General features: G+C 36.1%; 1 protein-coding gene across 1 annotated transcript in view; it reads right to left on the reverse strand.

Moving 5' to 3' along the window:
* LOC143347197 (uncharacterized) overlaps nucleotides 1-27,021 on the reverse strand; it is a 636,562-nt gene that overhangs the window by 187,994 nt on the left and 421,547 nt on the right. The window lies entirely within an intron of this gene.

Genomic DNA, 27,021 nt, shown 5'->3' on the forward strand with positions numbered 1-27,021 from the left:
TTGCTTTTTTAAACATTAAAATCGTCCAATCCGTTCAGAAGTTATGACGTTTTAAAGATTCACATGAAAATTCGGGCAGACATTTCTGGCAAAAAATTATACTTTCGGTAAAGAATTTTTTTCTCGAAACTGAGTAGGATTTCGGGGATATGTCTGTTGACCAAAAATGCTTGCAATTGACCCCTGCAACTAAATATAATTTTTCCAAGACGTTTCGAAAGTCTTTTTTTTCACCCAAAACTTTCAGCATTTACTCGAATTTTTTTCTCGAAAGTGGGTAGGATTTCGGAAGTATGTGTATCCACCAAAAATGATTGTAATTGACCCCTGCAACCGAAAATAATTTTTCCAGAACGATTTGAAATTTTTGAATTTAATTGTTAATAACTTTTTAACGAAGCCTTCATCAACAAATTGGTATTCTTGATTTTCGTCTTATTTTGGTCTCTAGAATCTTCTATTAAAATTTTTCCCAGGGTGGCCGAACACCTTGTATTTTCTCTTACTTGAAACTCTGATGAGCGACGATTATGTTTCTTATATATTGTTTTGTTACATTATTAAATAGTTTATGGTATGACATATCTTATTTACCCCCTCACGTTCAGATCTCACATGTATCAAACATTGACGGTCGCTCGAAACTGGAGCTCTTCTGTGTTTGGCATATATCTCTCTTCGACAGAACCTTTTTAAAGGAATGCGGTCACTTGAAAACAAGTATAGTTGAAATTAGTTCAGCGAATCGGAGCATCGAAAGAAGAAAAGGACAAGTGGAAAAGAAAGAGGTCCCTGAAAAAAACAATGAATACGTGAAACGATAGCCCCATCGATCGGGGCAGTAAACACATGACGTAGGTACATACGAACACAATTATCTCCAATAGCGAGACACAGTCTGTGTCTCAAGGAAAGTGACGAGTTAACAGTGACTCCGGCACAGCACACGGATGGTTAAGATAAGTGCCAATTAATCGTATGGTGCAGTATTTAAATTGTCTCAATTTTGACATTTTTCAAGATCGAAATATTTTTAAGAAATGTATGTACATAAGTATCAAGTTGTTTGAAACTTGTTCGTTTAAGTTTGTTCCTTTGCGAATTGAGAACCATTATGAAAGTTGAATATAAACACAATCTGCCAGGATAACTCGTCAAGTAACCGTCGGGATTATGTTTATTTAATTTCCATGCGTTCTTCGTTTCCCCTCTTCTCTGTTGAAGTTGAAGCTATTTCGCTCGCTTCGTTTAATCGATCTTCCGTCTCTTTGTTTGCCAGGCTGTTCAACAAAAGGAGGGTGATTGATGATGTTGTTTCTTCGTTGTTTCATAAATCCGGATTCTCGTTACCGAATAATAGGTAACAGCACGGATTTTTATATACAACTCGATTTCAAGTCTTCGTTAGATATTATCGTCGCTGGTAATGAGCTTCGATCGAAAAAGTCTACCAATTTCTAATTACCAGCCGCGGGATCGTGTATAAAGCTCCTCCATCGTGTTCTTGAGAGACGAATAGAACGGGAAATTTCTTTCTCGCGTGGAAAATGATACCTCGGACCTCCGTAACTCGCCGCTGGAGAGTTTTTTCAACAACGTAACGAGTTTCCAGACATCCGCCCCGATCAGTTACTGTTTAAATCCCCTTAGAAAAATGATAACGATAATTTATTTGTGAAACTCGACTTTCTGTGGCTCAAATTTATTGATCAAGATCGTATTTGGTAAAGACCCAAACGATGTTTGCTCATACAGATAAGTTTCCACCTGTAAAAAACATTCATTAATGACTTAATCTTTAGGCGTTTGAATATGTTTGTGAGTCTGGGTTGGTATATCTTTATAATTTGCTATAATTTTTATTAGCATCATCGAATTCATTGCAACATTTTATATACAGGGTGCTCGGCCACCCCTGGGAAAAATTGTAATGGGAGATTCAAGAGACCAAATAGGACGAAAATACAAGAATTCCAATTTGTTGATGAAGGTTTCGTTAAAAAGTTAACATTTAAAGTTCCGCCCGTACTGAATTTTTTTCTCGAAAATGCGCAGGATTTTGGGGGTATCTCTATTCACCAAAAATTATTCTAATTGACCCCCACAACCGAAAATAATTTTTCCAGAACGATTTGAAATTTTTCTTTTTCGTCGAAAAATTTAAGCACCTACCCCCTGTCGATTTTTCTTAAAAATTCGTTTTTCATTTTTAGTGATTTTGTTTGAAGTTCTACAAAAATGTTGTCTAATACATTTTTGTAGGTACCCATGAGCTCTACTTCAGAAAAAAGTTTCATTAAAATATATTTACTATTGTAGGAGTTATGGCTGTTTGAAAATTGGACCATTTTTATGGGGTTTTTCTCATTTTGCGGGGTCAAGGACCAACTTTTCGAATATTTTTGCGATTTGTACATATTCTCCATCAAAATACGCGTAGTTTGCTTTTTTAAACATTAAAATCGTCCAATCCGTTCAGAAGTTATGACGTTTTAAAGATTCACATGAAAATTCGGGCAGACATTTCTGGCCAGAAATTATATTTTCGATTAGGAATTTTTTTCTGGAAAATGCGCAGAATTTCGTGGGTATGTGTAATGACCAAAAATGATTGTAATCGACCCCTGCCTTCATTCACCCCTGCCTTCAATTCACCGAGTAAGCATGTGGCGTCGCCTCCCATGTTTGTCACCAGAGGGATCGTGCTCTTACAAGCGCTCGACTGACCCCTCGGTTGCTATATATATGTCGGAATCCATTAAAAAGTTTTTGTTTTATTGTTCTTAAATTGTATATTACTTCACGTTGTGCAAATAAAGTTATATTGGCTCTAATCGATATTTAAATGTAATCGATGCAAAGAATGTCACCGGAAACGCAAACGTGCGTCTGGTTGGCGTCAACGTTTGGATGTGGCCTTTGAAGGTAGTCGAGTTGGTTGTCTGGTTACCGGAACGTTTGAAAGAAGAAGGATTCGAAAAAGAAACGAACAGATTTGAAAAGGTTTCCAGACTGTAAAGACGTGCGGGAAAAGAAAAATTAGTTAAAGAATCCCTGCAAAGGACTCATCAGTTATCGTTGCACATTCTTTCGTATTGTTTAAGTATTTGTGTTTGTGTTATAGTTATCAATTATAAAATTTATTTAGCTAAAAAAAAAGTTTAAAAAAAATAAGATATGCATAGAGCGACGAGACAAAGGCTTGGTCGCCCGAGAGGACCTAATGCTAGTCGCACTAGGGAGATTGTGAACGATAATGTTTCTCCGACATATACATTCCTCGAACGAGTCCACCAGCAGGCCCGGACGAAACGCGACCCCTCTTTCCTTTTTCTGTCCTCCTACGATTCTCACGAGTGTCCACACCGCAGGGAAGCAGCGCCACAATTGGTGACCCCGGACGGTGAATAGGACAACTAGGAGAGCAGCTCGAGAATTTTCAGGAAACACAGACCGCACGCAGCGTAGGGTGATGGAGGCAGCAACAAATATCGTGTAATCTAATCGTGCTAGCAATAATAGCTCTTTCGTAATCCCTCTCCTAAGGTGGCCTTTCGTTCACTCAATCAATCTCTTGTCCTGACTAAAATCTACCTGTCGAGGCCGTCGTCTCCAGGAGAACAATAGATTCGCAGGATTCGGAGCAACAGCAATAGCACGCATAGTGGGGCTACAGGTAGGACAGCAGCATATACGCTCGAATGGCTTCAGCAACGCAAAGCACGAGGAAGACTCGCTGCGGCTTAATAACGCCAGATGATCAGAGAACGGACCACGCGACAGCAGAAGCACGCATATCCTACGGCGCAATAGAATCGAAGTTCTAGCCAGGATCAAAAATCTCCAGAGATCGTCAATCGAGATAGAGGTCACTAAACGAAGACACGACGACGACAAGTCCAAGAGGAACAGAACATTGTAAATGGGAAAATGTACATAGTATTCGATAAGTCCTGTAAATAGTAGACTTAATTCGGTATCGTTAGTACTGGCAGGAGGGTAATGTGACGTCGCCTCCCATGCTCGCCACCAGAGGGGTCGCGCTCTCACAAGCGCTCGACCGACCCCTCGGTTGCTATCTACAGTCCTCGACCGACTTTCCAATATCCCAGTCATCTAAGGCAGGGCCTGCTAAAAAGCCTTTACTGAGGAGTCCACTAGCAGGCCCGGACGAAACCGCGTCCCCTCCTTTCCTTTTTCTGTCCTACGATTCTCACGAGTGTCCACACCGCAGGGAAGCAGCGCCACAAGCATATCTTTATGAACAGGATGAAACATGCAAAAAGCAGAAACAGAGCACCTAATGTTTCAATAAAACAACGTGTACTCGCTTCAATATTCAACCGCGAGTACCTTATTCGTCACTGGAACTCTCCTCGAGCGCGTTATTAAACCCAGTATCAACTTCATTTAACCACGAAATTGTTGCAGTTGCTCGTCGCGGTATACGGCCAAAACTTAGGTTACATCGACCCCTTCGAGCAAACAACCTCCTGAGCAAAATTACGACTTTAAAATCTCCACTTACAAGGGAGAGATCAAAACATGGATCCCACCGAATTCAACGAAATTTCGTGGGACGATACGATTTTATCTGCAATAGGCGTGGTTGTAATTTTAACCGTGGATGGTCAGCCAATTACGAGAAAATTAGATCTAAAATTTGTTGAAACCGCCGCAGGTCGATATATTCGACTAACAAGACTGTGGTGTGGTGGCAACTGTGGTAAATAATGCATGGATACACAGGGTGCCTCACAGTATTTAGGAATCTCCTTATTAATGAATTCTGTATATGGAAACAATAAAAATGCACACGTATATTATTTGTTTTCGAGTTACGGCGAGTTTTACGTTGGAATAATTCTTTCAAAAAATGGAATCAATCGAACTAATTATCTGACATTGAATCTACGTTGGATCATGAATCAGATCATTGAAGTACGTCTTTTATGGAAATAGAAAGTTTTACATTTAATTTTCTCGTAATTGGCTGGTCATCTAAAATTACAGTCACGCTTATTTTGGATATAAACAAATCGTCCAATCAAATTTTGTTGAAATTGGTCTACGCCTGACACTCCCTTCTTAGTAAACATTTTTAGTCTCGTATTTGTACGTGTTTCCTCTAACTTATGGTGAATAAAAATACATGAAGTACATGTTTTGGTGAATCGAACAAACATGGACGCAGAATGTTTGAATTAGAATCGAGAATGGTTGTTCGCCGTCGTTACGCTGCAAATATGCGGTTGATGTAGGCGCACGCGTATTTAATATCAGCCAGTTACACGGTGACAAAGTTTATTCTTGGAACTGCCATCAACTTCGTGCGACCGCTTTACTGCCCGTCATTTCCGTTTCGTTATATTAAATATTAACCCCTTATGCGTTTGCCCCTGGTTGACTAATTTGCATACGATCCGTCTATTACATTCTAGGTTAGCACTGAGGACTTCAATGCGGGACTGGGTCCACACAGTTTCCACAGTTCCACTTGCATAATGGACAGAACCATTCGGTATCCTTTGTATGCCCACTGTTCGACTAATTGATTAATATGACATTCTACGAGCCACGATGCACTTGAACGTCGTCTGAAACCGCACGGAAGGGTGTTTGTATGGAAGCAAATTGATTCGTATATTGCAAACGCGAGGTCGAGTTAAAAGGATCACGGTAGCATAGCAGAGATTCAAAATAAGAGTTATTTTCCAAAAAAATTTCGAAAAAAATCATCGAGTAAATATTAATATTATTTCAACGAAAGATAATTATAATTAAATCTAAAACAAATTTCTTAAGAAATGAAGTTACTCTGGCGAGCTGTTGGTGGAAGAAAGGACCTAATAATTAATATCCAAAACAATCTTAGATTAGTTTAAATACCAACAAAATGATAGCATACTATTTTCTATATACATTTAAACAAAATGTGAGGAAAAAATTTTATCGCAATGAGGATTTAAACTCGGGTTTCGCGGGTAGAAAATATTAACTATGATCGTTGGGCCACCATCTAACTTAAAGTTAGATTTATTTCTAATCCCTTTTAAAGTATTCGATAGCTGCGAAAATGCGCAAATAGTGTGTGAATATTTGTTGAGTTTCTATTTATCTATACGTGAACTTCTTCTTAATGATAAATTAAAATTAATTTTCAACCAATAATTGCACTTTTTTTTCATCACTGATAGTGATATAACATCAATTTGTTATATCTCCAAATATATAGGTCTATTCCATTCGAATAATTATTTTAATGTTACAATTTTTATTTACTGTGTAATATTATTAATTTACAATACTTGTCAAGTATTGATATGAAACATTTTGTTACATTCAGTTCTGCAATATCTTATTTAAAAATTGATGCAACTAATATTCTATTTAAAATTCAGAAGCTTTATTAGTAATCTAATGCAAGTAAAATTAATAAAAAAGAATCATAATACTTATTCACTTTTAACCTTATAATATTCATCGATTTTAATAATCAGTAAGGGAATCACTCTTATGTAAGCATTATGTCAACATTTACACCAACAGCGACAAAAATGCTTGATGCTTATAAATGTTTATATTATTCCATAAAATTCACGGATATTCTCAAATGGAATTTGTTTTTTTATTATTAAAAGGAAACTATCCAATAACTGGAACATGCCCGATTATTTCTGTATCGACGGAGAGATAGAAACAAGTAGCTTACATCGTCGAAACAGACGATAGCTGTTGATTCTGACAAAATCGAATAACGAACATAAATATTTGTTATTTCGTTAAGTAAATACCACGAGCCTGCTTGAACTACTTTTTCGTAACAGTCTATATTTTCCAGTAAAGCTGTTCGCCACTTCTGAAAAGTATTTTCGTTTATCCTTCACGGTGCTTTCTCCTTCAATACGCTTTATGAGATTCGCGATCCTTCAATTTGTTTTATGTCTCTTACTTCTTTCTACCTATACAGGCCGTCTCAAAATACATGATGCAATTTGTAAGGTAGCGATTCCCCTCGGTAAAATAGAATATGTGGAATATAATTTGTTTCTCGAGAAAATCGATTTGAGAGCATGTAGAATGCGTGCGCATGACTTTCGACTTCATGGATAATATGTTACGTTTCTATTATTATACTTGCATGCAGAATACGTTGCCAGAGTAAAGAAAGAGCAGTCCTCGAAGGGATCGTGAGCATGATTGGGTCAAACTCTTTAGTCAGTTTTGGTAAAGCTCGTAACTATTCAAATATTTCTCGACATTTTCCACATTCCTCTTACTGATGTTAAAATGGTCCATTTAATCTGGAACACATCTTCCTGTTTTTCTTCAATATGAAGTGACAGATGAGTAACTATGTTTAATAAATTAAATAAATATATTCAATAAAATATTTATTTAGATTTTTCAAAATCTCTTAAAATTTTTATGAGATTTAAACTACTATAATTATAAACTACTATTAAAGTCACTATTCTGTATAGTGGTTGTTTGAAAACTTTATATCTAATTCTGGAAAAATAAACTATTTATTACTTTAGATGTTTTAAAATCTCTTGAACAAGTGACAAATGAGTAAATATAATTAATAAATTAAATAAATATATTCAAGTCTTTAAGTTCTCTCTTATATTGTTATATAGCGATGCATGGAATTATGAGAATTAGAATTAGAATTTAAAAGCAATTTGAACTTTTGATACTTCGAAAGTTTAATCAGTTTTTTCTTTTAACGATAACAAGTTTTTACTATTTTTGCCAAGAAGAGAGACACGAATATTTTTAGTCCAGTATAAACGTATTTCAAAAGTCTTTTTTTAAAGATAGAAACAAAAGTAAATTTTACATGTTCGAATTAAGAAAAATCATATTTCCTTCGGTCAGTGCCATATATTTTGATACAGTCTGTACAGAGGTTCGAAACGAAACAGGAGTAGTTTCCGCTCTTTATACAAATTGCGTAATTTATATTCCGCCGCGGGGGTGCTACATCGTCCACTATCCCCACAAAATTTTTTTCATCACGTCGGAGGCGTACGTATCCGCGAGGCAAGAAAAAGAGAAAAATCGTCTTAAAAATTCCCGCCACCGCGACAGCTCGCATCTTAATAATGCTGAACCCAGTTTCAACATAATCGAACGTAGCCTCGAAGGGAAAAATTCGAGTTCATCTTCTGGAATAACATTCATCCCGCCTCAAATGTTCGAACTTAAAAGGAATGTACGATTATTTAAATGTATTCGAGCTTCCTGATTTGTAAATTGAATTTAACTCTTTGGGACACGATGGGTAAAGGAAAGTTTCTGTAAAAAGACTGCGTTTTAACTTTTAGCATTTTTCAAAATTGATTTAAATTTAAATTGTGTTAAATGATATTGCTATAATTGTTGAGTAATAGAAGAATTTCTGATTAATAGTAGATAAACGTAGTAGATTACAAGACAATCCACCATACTTTTAGGTAACATTAATATTGAAGTCGTACAATAAGCTGTTTATTTCTTTGCTGCCTTTTCTTTTTTCAAATATTTACAGTGTTATAGTTATAATGGGTCTCCTTTATAAGTCCAATCCAACGATGAAGCTGGGGCGATACTTCCCGTGCCCGCCACCAGAGGGCTATGCTTTCTCACAAGCACTCGACCGACCACCTATTTATAGATATATAATCCTTGGCTGATGAATCCATTAACAGGCCTAGGACAAAACACTCTTCTTTTCTTTCTGGCTTACTCACTTCCTCCATAGAACAAGTCGCCATTAAACGAACTAATGCTACGGGCGACGCGACACAAAAACTAACAATCCCTAAAAATATTTGTTCATTTCCAGCTATCCGATGAAATCCAGTTTCTTCTATCTTTCACAGTATTTTTAATTTGTCCAATTCGTAAAGAAAACTATCCCACTTATCGGATATAGTATAACAGATATTTTGTGCCTTCCGTAGCCCGCGTTTATTTATTTCGTCACGCGGGTTTTGTTGAACAAAAGCAAAGAGAAAGGTAGGCACACATCACCGGTGGGCACGGAGCGTGGAACAGAGAACAGGAAGAGGAACTCGTGGATCGCAACTATCCGCGCGAATAAAAATTCGCCAGGAACGCACAATGGCATCGGTTATGGGAGCTAAAAGTTACGGTGAATCATCGGGGGTGGCGAGCATAGGGGTCTTTGCATAGCCGTGCTCGTAAAATAGATCTGATATTACCGTACTACGGTGGCGCGCATATATTCTGGCTTTACCAGCGTTCAATGCCGCTTCCAAATTCAGAGGAAAAGGAACGGCCGGGACAACGGGGGGGGGGGGGCGAGGAGAGGGTTGGTACGCGCTTCCAGGTCGATTCAACGTCGTCACATTTCAGTATCGCGTCGCGCGAGAATCAAGGCGCCCGCGGCGCGGTGTCGTAAAACGGAAACTTTTTGCAGATCTGCCCCGTGCACGTCATCCAAAGCGATGCACGTACTTACGCTTCCTGCGTCGTCGGTCTAGGGTCAAAATGTTCGCCCATGCACTCGTGTTACCCACCCTTATCGCCCTCCTCGTCTATAACCTTTCTTATTCTACGCTCGAGTTGCCCGAGTTTTCAACCGTATTGACGAGATTCTCATCCTCGTCGCTGCCTACCGAGGTATATAGCGTGATTCATAAATACATGTCCATGCTGCAAGGGGAGGAGGGTGAATACACAGTGACTCTAGAAATCTACCTTTATTGTGCCTTTTATCGAACTGGATCTTTGATTATACATTTCTTTAATGTATTTGATATGTACCCTGTACCTTACCTTACTAAAAAAAAAAAATTGTATTTATAATCTGTGTATTGTATGTGATCAACTTTGATACTTACAAGGATAGAACACGAACTGCCTCACTTCAATTTTAATATACTTTCAGAATGGTAATAGAGCGATCCGATTTGGGCACCAAAGGAGTCGCGCTATCATAAGCACTTGACCGACCCCTCCGTTGCTATACGGAGTGTTCGGTCACCCCTGGGAAAAAGTTTAATAGGAGATTACATTCTACACCAAAATACGCGTTGTTTGCATTTTGAAACATTAAAATCGTTCAATCCATTCTGGAGTTATGACGTTTTAAACATACGCATGAAACTTCAGGGGAATCATTCATGTCTCTGGTCAGACATTGTATTTTCGGTAAAGAATTTTTTTCTCGAAAGTTCGCAGGATTTTGGGGTTAGGTCTATTCACCAAAATTGTTTGTAATTGACCCCTGCAACTAAAAATAATTTTTTTAGAACGATTAGAAATGTTTTAATTCCGCCAAAAAAATTTCAGCACCTACTCGAATTTTTTTCTCAAAAGTGCGTAGGATTTCGAGGGTATTTTTATTCACCAAAAATGATTGCAATTAACCCTCGCAACCAAAAATAATTTTTCCAGAATAATTCGAAACTTTTCAATTTCGCCGAAAAATTTAGGCACCTACCCCTGTCGATTTTTCTTAAAAATTCCTTTTTCATTTTTAGTCATTTTGTTTGTCGCCCTATAAAAAAGTTGTCTAATACTTTTTTGTAGTTACCCATGAGCTCTATTTCAGGAAAAAGTTTCATTGAAATATATTCACTATTCTAGTGGTTATGGACGTTTGAGAATTGGACCATTTTTATACGGTTTTGGTCTTATTTTGGCCTTTAGAATCTCCTATTAAAATTTTTCTCAGGGGTGGTCGAACACTCTCTATATATTCTCCTCGATCCACTACCTAATATCCCGTCGTCTAAGGCAGGGCCTCCTAGAAAGCCTCACTGATGAGGTCACTAGCAGTCCCGAACGAAACGCTCCCCTTTCTTTTCCTTTTCTACCCCCCTACGACCTTTCTCGATTTTTCTACAACCAGCAAAGCAGCTCCACAGGTGTATGTAAAATATTACGTGTAAATACTCAACATTTTTTAAGATATAAGTAACTAAAGTGGGACGTAAGCTAACCCTGTATAACCCCATTGACTATTCACAGAATATCTTGTAAAAGTTTTAATGTATTTTTGTATTGAAAGAAAATATGTACCAAGTCGGAGTTTATTGATGTTGCAATACTGTAGCAATTAGGAGATTTGAGTCGGTTTGAATTGCAATAGATTGAATTGTTCTGTACGTGCCGAGCAGTCTACACCAGGCCTCCACATTTACAGGTTCACTGTAGTGTGTGAGTGTTATTAGATTTTGGTGAAGGCAATTTTCCTAATTGCTACAGTATTAAACAAAGAAAAGTATTTAGAAATCCTACAACACGATAACGATACCAAGCACAACTGTTGAATTCAACGAAAATATTTAACAACGCTGGAAAGAGAAAAAAGATTGAAAATTATGACTTGGCCTGTTTGATCCTAGCATTTCACTAATTGTAAGAAAATTCAGGCAATTTGCGTGATTGTATTGTGGAAACCATAAACCCGAGAATGTTTTAAACGGATAAGGTAAATTTGTAGAGAACAGGTTGGCAGTAATAAACACTGCTCTGAATAATTACAAGCTCATGAAATGTCTTTACCATCGCTCAAAACTTCAGCACACGCGACATGCTATCTAGACAATCCCTTTGTCTGTAACTATTATGAATATGGTTAACAACACAATTGGTGAAATAGGATTCGAATTGTGCACACATTGTGCTTTGATTCTTATAAAGTAATGACTAGAAGGAAAGAATAAATCTTTAGAAATCTGTTTACCATACTCGAATACCTCTTGATACTGTACATATTGTAGGAACACAGACGGTAGGCAGGAACAACTCAATCAATCTCTAGTAAATCTCTACATAAACCGCCAGTCAACCTCTAGATCAAGCACAGTCAACCTCTGTTATCCAACCGCGAGATCAAGCACAAGCTAACGTTTATAATTACCTCCAGTACCCCGTTTCAAACATAAATCAGCATCCTTCAAACGCATGTAAATAACTTTCTACTTAGACTTAAACAACATAGGCTATTTATTTAAACCAGCGTTTCTCAAAACGGAGCGTTTGTTCCACAGGAGAACAATTTTTAATATTTTAGGGGGGACAATTAGAAAATTACGTTCCTTTCATCTTATCTTTTTTTTATTTATTTTTAGTATCTATTTATATTATACTTTCTCAGAACTTGATTTTTACGCTAGATGGACAGCGGAGTGTCTTAAAATTTTTGAGCGTGATTCCAAATAGATTGGGAAACTCTACTTGGACATCAGCCTAAGTAGAACTAGTGAGCAACGATCAGACGCCCTGACAAATTTTCGTATTCCATTATCTTGGAAATAAAGTATACGAAAAATCTGTATTCCACATATTTTCGACGTCTTCTCTAATACAGCATCACGGTAATTATTAGGATACCCTGTATTCCTTAACATAACTTAAAATAGAAATGATGATTACACATGTTGTTAGGACTATCAACGTCTTGAAGATTCTCATAGAAGAAAATAATTCAATAGTTGGATTGTTTGTGTGTACTACGGGTTTAGTTTTCATCTTATTTGGAACTTTGAGATTTGTTCCTGACTTAAATAGTCACGTTTGTCGAGCTGGCTGAACCATATGCCGCGGCCATTACAGTTATGAGGCTTTAGAAGACAGAGATTTGTAGATGATCTGGATTAGCTTTATCAGTTAAAGAAGTCATTGAATCAATAGACCAGACGAGCCTTATTCTTCGTCTGATAAACGTTGTATCGATCCTATCCTTTCAATTATGCAACTACTTCATACTATGGCGACAGGATTAAACAAGGTAAACATGTTTGCAAAGAATGTATGACTTTCATTCTTGTTTTTCTATTCAGCGGCATTAAGGTTTTATTAGATTTAGTATGGAGATGTTTGCTACAGTTATTTTATGTTACAAGGCCTGATGAAAGTAAATATTACATTAGCTGTGGTGTGTACGTTCACGTCGTTAACGTGTCGCTTGGTCGAGAAAGAATGTGAGACTAGTATTCAGATAAATTCTTGTTAATTTTTCTCAGTCACAATTTTAAGGATTCTTTCGAAAACCAAACGAGATACTCAACGATTAATTGCAATATTCTATTATATAATTTCTTTTTGTTATCCCTTTCCTTTTCAGAACTTAGAAACTTGATCCCTGACTTGCTTAATTCATTAACATTCTTATATTTATTAATTTGACATTTAATGGTACAAATGCTCACCTTTTTTTATTTAGCAGAGATTGTGAATAATTCCGTACGTACCTGTAACAAAAATAAAGAATATAATTAAAATCAAATGCATTATCAATACTTAAGAAGCATCATTGTACTGTATAAATTAAACATTTATCGAGTTGCATGGAAATATCCATTCATTGTGATTGTAAGTCATTGTACTAAGCTTGAAAGGATTCACAAATACGAAAGAGACGAGTAACGAATACATCGAAAACGTGACATTAATACAGATTCTTATTGTTTTAATTGAATCAAAGATTTAATAAACATAGAAGAATATTTGAACTCAATATTCGTTGTTGTTATAGAATAAAACATTAAATTCCATAACCCACGTGGTAACCTAATCCCAACTCTCATGTCTCGTGGAAGGACTAACCATACTTCACTCTAACTAGATGTCAGTTGTACCAACAAAAATCTGGGACTCTCATTGCTCATAATTTCTTATAATGAAAATAATCCCCAACGATTATTAGAATTGTTTCCCAAGTAAGTTTTATTACTACCCAGTTCGTAAACCAGACATTTTAGAATTTAATTTACAACTAGAAAATCTCAAGAACAATTGGCTGCTCGAAGCGTTCCCATTTCATTTGCACTCCTTTGGTATCCCCGGCGAATTACGGATCCTTTTATTTCTCGCTGTGCTTTGTCGTTTGTTGTCTTAAATTATTAATGAAAGCATTATTCCAATCCTCCTACCTTGGTCGTAATAATCCAATTTACGTCGTCCGGAATGCAAATCGGATGTAAGATAAGAGATTTAGAGAAAGGAAGAATTTTTTAATTAGGACGATACTTTATCACACTGTAAAATTTCCAGCGCGTCGCGATGATATTGTCTAACAAAAGTTAAAAATCACGAAGACTCGCGAAAGTCGAATACTCGATCTAAACAAACGCGATCATAGAAATTTGTTTGTTTAATAACCCACGATAATCAGTAACACCAGTTTTCTCTGTCTATGGATATTCTCGACATTTTTTCAATTTATACGTGAACGTTAATTACTAATAATTGTCTAGTGACAACTGCCAAGGAACATTACAAATAGTTTGATATCAATTCAACAGAGGGGATCATAGAACAGTCGTTACGACTAACAATAAGAGTAGTTATTTTTCTTGCCTTCCCGATAATTGGACTACGTTTCCTTTCATTTCTAATACTCAAGATTCAAACTACGTACAAGAAACCCCAAAGTACACATTCAGATCACTTTGCTTTTTATACTTCTGCTTTAAACTTACGAATCTCACCTAACTTTTTCCCTTCGCTTTACTACGAAAAGTTCCCTCTGTTTTCATTTCTTTTCTCCTGGCTTCAACCAGAATGAACAGAAAATTCAAACAATGCTTCCAAGTATTTCAGAATTTCCACGAAATAGGATGAATACCTTTCGGTTATTCTCTCTCTACTGTCACAGAAATGAATGTTGCAATTTTTGTGGCATTAGCGGATTAATGTACCTTTATACGTGAAACCTAACTACTCTATTTTGATTTATCAAGCGATTATACGTATTTTTTTCTCTTCGTGTTTTTATACAGAGTGCTTCCATAACTCTTGCACACATTTTTTCGAGCACTTTTGTTAATCTGACAAAACAATATTCCGAACAAAAGTTTATTCCTGTCCGGTACGCGACAAAATATTGTGTTTAAAAAGATTATTATTTTTTCAATAAAAAATCGCGGTCACCTTGATTTTTTACTTCACATTATTATAGTTCGTGTTAAGACGAATTCAACTGGTATGGTCTTCGGATGATCTTGAGCTGAGAAAATTTTTTTAGCGAGCTACAGATATAATAAGGAAAATTCTCTTTTCTATAATTTTGGTTTACACCATAATTACGATCAATTTCGATTATTTGTGAACATTTGCAAAACATAAACAAATACGTACGTAAAGTGTCGAAATTAAGAAACTTAAGAATATTTATAATTTTTTCCATAATTTTGATTTACACCATACTTACGATCAATTTCGATTATTTGTGAACATTTGCAAAACATAAACAAATACGTACGTAAAATGTCGAAATTAAGAAACTTACACCGTTTCCATAAAAAAAACTCGCAACGTCTTCCTAAATATACGTTCGATCCGTATATAATTTTTCTACATGGTAGAATAATTTTTGTAAGGATATCGCGAGTCGGCTCTCGCGTGACAGACTGTAATGCCACGTCAAAGGGGAACGCGGGTGTTTCAGCGGCACCGGGTCGCCGGGCTGGAAACGATGAACAAATTTTTTCCCGCCGCGAATTTTAGCGAAAAAGGTCGTTGAAACGGCGCGCTCGAGCGTTCCCAGCGGGTCGTGAATAAATGTCATACGAGGTATGAATTCTATTCGTCTTTCTTGCTCGGTTCCGCAACCTGGGATCTTCTGTCGCGGTGACTTCTTTTCTCGCTGAGAGGAAAAGTGGAATGCGAAACGACGACGGATAATCGAGCCTGCCAATGTTTCTTCGCGAATCCCCTCGTCGACCTTAGCTCGTCGAGGAGTAGGCGTGTTAAAAAAATCTGCATACATCGCTCCCGGGACGCCCATAGATTTTAGGTTTTTATTATTTCTGCCCGGGACGATCGTCGAGGGTTTAACGACGAAGGGCGTCACAGACCGTCATGGACGTCCTCTCGTTAAGGGTAGTCGACGAAATTCCGTCTTGGTAGCAAGAATCCCCCGTTTGCATCTCCACCGGAGGCTACCGGGGGGTCATAATGAACAATTAATATGCAAACAACGATTATTTAATTCCAAGTTGGACGGTAGGTTTTAATGGGCTATTCGCGGAAGCCTGGATCGAATTCGAATTCGCCATAGTTCGAGTACGCGTGTCCCTCTTATTTTTCTTACGAACTCCTCTCTTTTGCGATTCGAAACCTTTCGAATTGCCAGGATTACAAATTCAGTGTCGTTTATAAATTTATTCTCTTTAAAACACGTTCCGTGCCATTTTTGTTTGATTTATTATTCAGGTCATTTGATATTTTGACTATAGATTGATATATTATCACGCAATATTTCATTACATCATCAATTCATAAGTAATTTGCTGGGTTGGTCGAACACCCTGTATATTAATAGGTGGCTGGTCGAGCACTTATGAGAGTGGTAAGTTGAGCATAGCCCTCTGCTGACGAATGCGGGAAGTATCGCCACAGATTTTTTAACACTTCAATTGCTACGTCATTCATATATGGGTGATAGGGTTTTCACTATGGAAGTAGAGAAATTAATTCTCAGGTTGAGATAATCATGTTGTCACAAATGTAAACAAGATTTGTAAATTTTAGCAAGAAAATTTTGACACATGAAGTATGAATTCACAATTTATTATTTAGCACAGAAATGATAGAATAATACAATCCGAAAGTAACGATTTCTTTAAAAAGAAAGATGGATAGACAAATTAGAGTAAAATTTTGTTCGCGTATCTTCGGATTTTGAGAACCTAATTTATAAAAAAGGAATTAGAAGCGTAAATCTCGACTGGTTGTGTAAAAAATATTTCCTGCTCAAGAATTGTTCTCCTCCGTTCAAACTAAATTAAATAGAATGGAATATTTTTTATGGATCTAGATAAAAGAAGCAAGAAAGTGTTATATGATATTTTTTCTAAGCTAAATATTTATACCTGAAAATGCTATTCTTGTCGTATGCACATGGTCATCGCGTTGCTTGAATATTTACCACTTCAGAGAGTTGACTATCGCCCAACGTTCAAAAGAAATATTGCATTTTCAGTTATAAATATTCACTGTCGAATGAAATAACACAAGGAACTGCTGCTCCGTGTATCGAGGTCTGTAAGCCTATGCATATACAGGATGTTTGGGCCACCCCTGGGAAAAATTTTAATAGAAGATTCTAGAGGCCAAAATAAGACGAAAATCAAGAATACTAATTTGTTGATGGAGGCTTCGTTAAAAATTTATTAACGTTTAAAGTTTCACCCGTACTAAATTTTTTTCTAGAAAATAGGTAGGATTTCGGGGGTAGGTCTATTCACCAAAAATGATTGTCATTGACCCCCGCAACAGAAAATAATTTCTCCAGAACGATTTGAAATTTTTTAATTTTGTCAAAAAATTTCACACATTCTCGAATTTTTTTCTTCAGTCACGCAGTAACATGCTGGGTGGTTCTTAACTCCCTAACTCTTGATTATTTAAATGTATATTCGAAAATAATAAAATTTTTGTGGAGACGCAAATACATGTTTTCGAAATAGGATCTTTTAAATCTTCATCAATGAGTTAATAAATGAAATCGTAATTGAAACAAACTGTCCTGCAACAAAGTTAAGAGATGGATGCTATTGTCAAATTCACTTTGGCAAACGTGCCTTAAGGGGACCTAGTATTCTAGTCTAGAGTTTCATTATTTTGGTTTGTTTAAGGATTTGTTTTAGAAGTAAAGTATAAGTTTATTGACTTTTACATTTTGTAGATATATGCATGTTTTACGAACGTTCACAATTTTTCCCGAGTGAAAATAATAAAAACTAACTGAATTATATGTCATTGCACATGATTCCTTTAACACGAAACCTACCGGCACTTCATGTATACCCATTCCTACCATGACCGGTCAAATGACCAGTCTTTCTTTCTCTCTTTTACGAGGCAACGTACTTATAATTTGTGCATTATATGTATAAAAACTTGTGTTTTGATATTTATTCGTAAGATATCCTTCTCATTATGTTAAAATAATTTTTAATTTTCATCGGATAGAAGATAAAACGCCCTTGAAAACGAATTTCGTTCCAAGTCGATACCGTAGTTAGTTCTAGAGAAAACACTTATTTAAGAAAAAGTACTGGCTAGTAATTACGCAAACATCTTGTATTTAAATTTGAATTAATTTTCAATTAAATAAACAATTTATAATCTAGTTTTACCGTACACTAGTCGCACGATCAGTAGGAATTGCTGAAACTTCTTTGGATATGTAGCGTCAAAGTAAATTTCAAAATAAACATAGAAGATAGCAAAAATTATAGTAGGTAATATGGTCATTAGGTAGAGGATGAAATACCCTTTAAAATGAGCGTTCGAACAAGTCGATAGCTTTATTAGTTCCGGAGATATAGCGATTTTAGTTTCAAGTCGATGCGCGGTGGCTAGTTACGGAGATAGAAGCGTCCGAAGCGTTTGTTTACGTTTCATTGAGATCAATGAACACGCGCGAGTGAAAATAGTAAACAGTACGTAGTAAATCCTTGGAAATACTACGACTTCCTGGTCACGTGACTGTCTCGACTCACGCGCGACGAAGAGGTACGACGCGACGCGTCAGACGGAGACAGAGATAGTCAAATTAAGAAAAATACCACTTTACATAAATTGCGATATCTCCAAAACGGAAAGTCGGATCGACAAAAACCAAAAATCATTTTAGAGGGGAAGGTTCGCCGCTGCTAAGGGTGTATCAATAATGAATAAAACACTAGTAGTTTCGGAACTGCACGCGTTTAAAGTTTTAGTATTTTTAATGCTCGTCAATAGCCTTTTCTAACGCGGAGAGCGGAATTTTAAAAATTACCTTTTACATAAATTACGATATTTCGAAAACGGAAAGTCGGATCGACAAAAATAAAAAATCATTTTAAAGGGGAAGGTTCGCCGCTGCTAACGGTGGATTAATAATGAATAAAACACTAGTAGTTTCAGAACTGCACGCGTTTAAAGTTTTAGTATTTTTAATATGCGTTGTTAGAAAGTTCTAGGACAGTGGACACTAAAAATTCTTTCCTTTCGTCTTTGCTATACATATAGTTCCTATTTACATTGGAAATTAATCAGAATTTGGTACCAAATTTTGTCCAGTTTTTTACAAAAAACCATAAATCATTCAACCGGTCAGATGACCGGTCGTGGTAGGCAAGACAGACTACAAACAATAAGAATAAAAGTGAATATTGTAAAATTCATTGTAAGTATGCTATAAGAAATGTCGTGAAGTTAAATGGCGCTAAAATAATATTGTGTGTTGGAAATTCTCAACGAAATTTTAAAAACGGTCATTTGACCGGTCGCGGTAGGTTTAGTGTTAAAAAAAAGTATCCTACTGGATCACACGATCTGCAATAAAAAAATCAAAAGAATTCTTGATTAAAAAAAATAGTGACAATTTACAAAATTTAGACACCTACCCCCTGTCGAATTTTCTTAAAAATTCGTTTTTCATTTTTAATAAATTTGTTTCACGCTGTACGGAAATGTTGTCTAATACTTTTTTGTAGGCACCCATGAGCACTATGGCAAAAAAAAGTTTTATTAAAATATATTTACTATTGTGGGAGTTATGGTCGTTTGAAAATTAGACCATTTTTATGGGGTTTTCCTCACTTTACGGGACCAAGGAACAAGTTTTCGAACATTTTTCGAATTTACATATATTCTTTATCAAAATACTCGTTATTTGCGTTTTTAAACATTAAAATCGTCCAATTCTTTCAGGAGTTATGATGTTTTAAACAAACGCATGAAATTAGAGGGTAACATTTCTGGCTACAGATTATGTTTTCAGTAATGAATTTTTTCCCCCAAAGTGCGTAGAATTTCGAGGATATGTCTATTGACCAAAAATGATTGTAATTGACCCCCGCAACAGAAAATAATTTTTTTAGAACGATTTCAAATTTTTTAATTTCGCCGAAAAATTTCAGCACCTATTCGAATTTTTTTCTCGAAATTGCGTAGGATTTGAAAGATATGCCTATTCACCAAAAATGATTATAATTGGCCACCGCAACCGAGAATAATTTTTCCAGAGTGATTTGAAATTTTTCTAATTTAATTTTGTTAATAACTTTTTCACGAAGCCTCAATCAAGAAATTGATATTCTTGATTTTCGTCTTATTTTGGCCTCTAGAACCCCCATTAAAATTTTTCCCAAAGGTGGCCGAACACCCTATATGTGCTTCGATCTCAAGATTTACATTAATAACTCCATTCGTAATAACAATGAAATCGTTTCATCTATTGTCGAATTTATTCGATCTATTGTGCCACAGATCTATTAGGTATAAAACGAAATATCAATAACCTAACTTTAACTATTATATTTATCCAGAAATTTAATAGCTATCTGTGTAGAGAATACAGGTGTTTCGCAAACAGTTTATCAAACCTCAAAATTTAGATCTCAGCTTATTAACTAAACTTATTTGTTCAATAAACCATTATGCAAACGTCATGTTTATGCATCATGTATGAAGATAGTGATTCGGTTCAATAAAACACGCAACCAGAGGATTAGGATTTAATACATTAAAGTCGACAATAAAGATGCTCTTCACAAATCACAAAATTTAATAGTATTTTCATTACATTAAGAAAATTAGAAAATTTTTAAGCTAAAATATAAAAAACTCGCTTTTATTCGAAATTGACGTTAGAAAACAAACACAACTCTCGTTCCATTTATTCTTATTTAAATACTTTTTCATTATTGAGGTACTTTTCTCCAGGAATCAATAAACCGATCGTCAACCGTTCCATCGAAACAAGCAACTCATTTCTTATTACCTTAGAAATTAATAAAGGAGCAGGAGAATACAGATTCCTGGCGAACGTAGTCTATGCTGACAATATTCCTCATTAAAAGCTACGGGTATCGGAGTTCGTTCCTCCAAGGGCATAGTGCTATTATTGTATTCATGAGAAGCTCCTTCTTATCATGGTGCTTCTCTCATCGAATATCCAACGTCAGTATACCCAGACTCTATTCTTCTGTCCCTGTGTCATCCAAGCTTAACAAAAATGCAATTAGATGTTCAACGAAGACGGGCACCGATTAACTATGCAAGGTTGACTGAGGAATCGAGCGTGAAATTGGCCCGATTGTTTTGAATTACGCTAGGGAACGTCCACGAGACGCAAACCGATGGAGAACAATATCGAGGGCTGCTTAATGAGAGTCGGGGCAGGGATAAATATTCCTACCGTCCAATTTGTGTTCATCTCTTGCGTTCTATCTGAAACTTGCTTCCCCCTTTAATTACATTTCAAATCATGGCAACATTAATTTCGATTCTTTATAATTGTCCAGAGAAAGATTAATTAACGAGGAAGGACAAGATCTTGAAGGATCTAGAATTTACAAGTTTCGCTCCGCGGTTTGTAAGACAACCAAGACACTTGTTGCTATCTTAAAATGCATCATAAATTGCTTTCAGCGATTACATCAGTTTCCATGTTTTATATTTCTTATTAATTGGTCCCTTTATCTCAAGAGACTATATTTTCTTCTGAGCTTCTCTGTTTATTATACTTATGAAGGTATAGTGTCGGAATTGGAAAATAAATTTTTGAGAGAATTTCTAGTTTAGGGATGTATATTGGAAAGTTTATAAGTGCTGAACTTACAAATAATGAGTAAAATTAAATCAGCGAAAAAGGATCAATTAGACTGGACGAAGCAAAAATGGATATTATATGAAGATTAGGACTTGCCTCTCAAATATTCATGTTACAATATTCATATATTGCGTTTACTACGTATTTTTTCATTGAATAAATACTGTTTCAAAATTATTTTCTTTCTTGTCATTTTATTTCCAACTTCGGATTTTCTAGAGTCGTTATTGGAACGAATTTATCTCCCTACTAGTTCGAATAACCAACGTTCCACTCTACTAACAACTGTACTAGTGTTCATCTAGGCTACGATTCACTGTTCTTTTACAAATATTTATATACAATTGGAATTTTAATAATCGACTCAATGTTTCAAATGTAGGAATTAAGACTCAATGTTTCTGCTTGAAAGAATTAACATGAATTCTTGAAAGAATTAACTTGAATGAATAATTTCGAAAAATTATTTTATAACTATTTTCTTAGAACGGAAAGGTAGTCAAAAAATAACTTACGTCAAAACAAATTGAAAACGTATACAAATTCCATTCCCCGCTCAAAACTAACACGTAATCGAGCGTTCCCTTAAATCGAACGTCGACGTGGGAGTTCAGTACGTTTAATTTTAAGAGAAGCATCTCGGAAAATTTGGTTTGGCAACTCCGTGAGCGATATAAACGATGCTATTTAACGCGTCGGAGTAACAACGATATTAATCCATCCATTCGCGAAGGAGGGATTGAAAACGAATTTTATCAACTATAAGCACAGGCGTAGCGAGCGTAATTCAGGAAAATTGGAAACAACCCTTCTCGTCGGGAGTGAAGTTAGGGGATTTCGTAGGAGTGAACACGCTCTTGAGGTACTTCGTATGGAAGGTTTTAATAGCCAATCTGCGGGGCGCTGAAACGATCTTTTATAGCTCAACACACTCGTGGCCTGGCAGCGTCGGTGTTCTGTGTGTGGTTTAATTCAAGGGTACTCGGGAGTTCGAACGTTTCTCACCGGGCTCCGTGCAGAAATTACTTTGGCGCGCACACGCGCACACGGACGAACGTCGAAAATGCAACTATGCAACGGGTCTTTGGAAATCATTTCGAAACTCGCAATTCGTTTGATGGACTACCAACGGTTACGATACATTTTTCAATATGCAAACAACTCGATGGATTATTATTATCCCGCTTACCCGGAAAGTAGGTTATGCAAATTTACGGAACACGTTTGATACGGTCACGCGATTTTTAGATTTCGCGGTACTCGTTTGTTGACGAAACATCGATACAAAGGGCTCGTGAGTGGTTCTTGTATTCTGACTGAAAGAGTCCTTCAGGGCTTGAGCGCGACCACGTTTTACGAACGTTCACAATAAGTTGAAATCGAACCGTTAATGTAGAAAATACATGTGTGTAGAATACGTGAGAATCGAAAATTAATGCTAACTGGATTCCCTGTGCACGACAATATAATATTTTATTGCGTTATTGACACGGTATTAATACTCAATAATCGTTAAATATGAAATAAGGCATTACAATGTTTTGTTCCAAACTAAGCTCTGTTAACAATATTAATTTCGTCGAATTTTATTATGTTTAAACCTGAATTGAAATGAACTCTGGCAACCTTAGCAGACCCTACCTCAGACGCCGGGATATTCAATAGATCGGGGAGTATATATATAGAAATAGGTGGTCGATCGAGCACTTGTGAGAGAAACAAGTTTAGCGTAGCCCTCTGCTGGCGAGCGCCTGATGTATCGCCACAGAGCAATGTACGTAAATTATTCCATTGTACGAAGACGACAGAAAAATACAAATTTTCAACACTGTTCGTTTATTTTGTAAAACAATATACTGCAAACAATGTTTGCATTGCAAAAGTCTTTCGAACTATTCTAAGAATTTTTTTTTATCTCGATGACGTTAAAAAGGCGTGGATATACAATCCTTTCTTGCCTAACATAAATTCTATCGAAGGTGCAGACTAACCAAAAATAAACTCGTCGATTTTTAAACCAAACATTTGTTAGAATTGAAATTAAATCAGTCTTGGAAATTAAATTTTTGAAATTAATATCGCATAGAAAGAGACCATGAGCAAAAATATCGTTTCTTTTTGAGTGATTCGAGTGATATTATTACCTTACACATTAATTTTGCCAATTTACTCTATTTATTCCTTATTTATCTAGATTGCAGGCTACTCTACGTGCATTCGTGCAACTCTTTGCAATTCCAAGTACATTTTCTTATTCCTTTGAAGTTGTTTAATACTTTTCTGCAACTTTAATTGAATGGCCTCTGTTATGAAGACTATTATAGATCCGCTGGTTACCTTTCCCGTTCCTTATTATGATATGTATTTCCTTTGCTAAATCTAGGTGTTTTCTGTGTCTTTCTCTTATCACTATCTAGATACGTGTAATAGCAATATTGTCTTATTTACTGTCATTTAGTAATGTAACTAGTATATCATGTGTTGGTGCTCTAATTGTTATCGGTATTCTGTCTCAGATCAAGATGTAGCATTCATTTAGTACTCTCTCTGGTTTGTATTTGTAATGCAGAGTGTATTCTATGGTTAAATTACTCGCTATTCCTAACTGCTGGTGTATAATATCCGCTAGTTGGTCGTACCTGTGTTTGTATTCTGTTGCGGCTATTGCCGCGCATGGCCGTGTCGTATGTTGAATTGTCTCTGATTCCTTATTGTATATTCTACACTGTTAATTTTCTTGTTTAGATTCCTTTCGTTTCTGGATTCATTTCTGTTTTGAAATTATTTATTTAACACTAAAACTACCACATGTAGTTTCGTTTTAATAAAAATTATAAATGAAAAAAAAACAGCATTTAATGAATTAAATTATAAATATAGAAACAGTCTTTTTAATTGAGATATTTAATGTCGAGACAATTTTTTATTATAATTTGTCTAGGGAGCATATTTTTGCAATCCAGATCGTTTACTATTTCTGTCGTTTCAGAATAACAAAACGTGACTTTTCCACTACGTGGATACACTATTTTCGGAAAAATAAAACGCCCGTATAGTAGAGTGTTTTGACGATAAAACATTCTGGTAACGGACTTCGGATAAAGAAGATTCTACCGTACTTAAGGTAAAAGCACTAGTAGTAAACACTTTTAAGGCTTTCTCTCTAGCAAAAGTACTATATTCTTTGTTTCTTATTGAATAGCCGTGCTAAATCACCGGACAAGACAGTGTGACTTCTTCTTTATCTTCCTACGTGGGTTAGGATCGCATGAAAATCTGATAAAAAATATTGTCCAAATTTTTTCAGTCTAAACATTAGCAGTTGATGCGTTAAAAAAAAACAAAATTACAGTAGTTGACCAAAAGTAAAATACCACTTCTTTCGCTACTAGTTCCAATAATTGGCAGTCAGTGACAACATTTGAAGTCGTATATTCTTTATTTTTTGCGACGTTTAACTTGAATATTTTGACTTAAAGTCGTAAATAAACTCGTATCTATTTACGTAGAATTACTAACGTGATCGTCATTTATATTGTTCGTACTGCGCGTCTGCGAGAAGTTGGGTAGCGTGACGCCAAAGGGGACAGGGGAGTACGTCGCTTGCTCCGCCCATCCCCACTCTCATCGTTTCGGCCAATAGCGACGCGTGATGGATAGAGTGAGGGATCTAAGCACCAATCAGACCCGCGTTTCTTTTACTAGCCAACTTCTCGCGGATGCACAGTACTAGAAGCTACCATCTGCCCAATGAAAACTGGCAGAAAATATAAACAAACGACCCAAACATATTCAAGTTGACGTATTTTTAACAATTTATTGAAATAAATTCAAAATGAAAGTAAGTACAATAAATTTTAGCGACAGAAATAGATTCGATAAATTGCTCCTCCATATTTTAAGTGAAACGAAAGCTAAAAACTCGGGACTGTGTTGCATTTTCCACGCGCAATGTTCCAAGGTACATCAATAATACCTCGAATACGTGTCTATCGCATACGGTAAGAAAAATGTGACGACCGAGTGACGCGAAAGCTGATTTGATCCCCTCAATTTCACTGAATTGCAGTCATCCCCACCGCTCTCGGCCTCAAGATTTTAGCCCGGAGGCGAGATATCTGAACGGGCGCGAGTGAAGGCACTCAGGCGGCTTATACTAGGCCACCTCCGAAATCGCTGCGTGAACTTAGCGATGCGTAAAATGGTGCGAAGGGTGGGACGGAGCAAGAGAATTTCGAGGGCGGTAATTATTAGCTGTGCCGATTTCGCCGGGGCACGGATATTGCGTACGTGGCCTAAAGCGATCGTCGAAGGGTATACCACGGAAAGCGGAACACCGCTAAATCCTTTGCCAACACGGTGCCAACAAGAACCAGAATAAGGAGGAGGTGATTGACGATTCGGTGTTGAAGAGATTTCCGCTATGATTTCAGGGGTGGCGAGTCCAAAACGGATTCCCACGTTCTTCTTCCTTGATAGAATCATTATTTATCATGCCTTTTTCTAAAGCACGCCTTTTGTTACGCGAATCATACTACCCTCTTTTCTGTTCACTTCCGAAGACATCGTGAAATATTGTCAGAGCAAGATTGGCCGGAGTCAGTTCTCGATCGAAGCATTCTTACTCTATCTTCGAACGATGAGATCATTCTTCTTTCATATACAGCGTGTTTCACGAGCTCTGTCCATTCAAATATTTTTAAAAGTGTTGATCAAGTCGGAAAATGTTTGAGACATAAATTAAATGGAGGACATATGAAGGTTATAGATGTCTTTTTTAAATGGAGTCATATAGTTCTTACTCTAACTTCGAACGATGAGATCATTCTTCTTTCATATACAGCGTGTTTCACGAGCTCTGTCCATTCAAATATTTTTAAAAGTATTGATCATGTCAGAAAATGTTTGAGACATAAATTAAATGGAGGACATATGAAGGTTATAGATGTCTTTTTTAAATGGAGTCATATAGTTTTTACTCTATCTTCGAACGATGAGGTCATTCTCCTTTCATATACAGCGTGTTTCACGAGCTCTGTCCATTCAAACATTTTTAAAAGTATTGATCATGTCAGAAAATGTTTGAGACATAAATTAAATGGAGGACATATGAAGGTTATAGATGTCTTTTTTAAATGGAGTCATATAGTTTTTAATATATCATTCGATCTAGTCATTTTCTGTTTAAAACTACTGAGCTATTTATGGTGAAAAATAATTACTTCATCAAATATTTCAACGTAAATATTGAAGCTTTTAAATTATTAAGTTGAAGTATTTTTTAAATCAATTGATTTTTGTTATAAATAATGCTGTACTTCTTTGTTGGGTTGAGGAATTGAATGAATGAATGAATTAGAAATACTGAATGTTATATGAGGGAGAACATTATTTTAGAATAATAATAGTTGACTTGTTAATTATATTGTAAACTATACTATTTGTAATTC

This window comes from Colletes latitarsis, chromosome 10 (genome assembly GCF_051014445.1).
Source record: "Colletes latitarsis isolate SP2378_abdomen chromosome 10, iyColLati1, whole genome shotgun sequence".
In the NCBI taxonomy this organism is placed as follows: domain Eukaryota; kingdom Metazoa; phylum Arthropoda; class Insecta; order Hymenoptera; family Colletidae; genus Colletes; species Colletes latitarsis.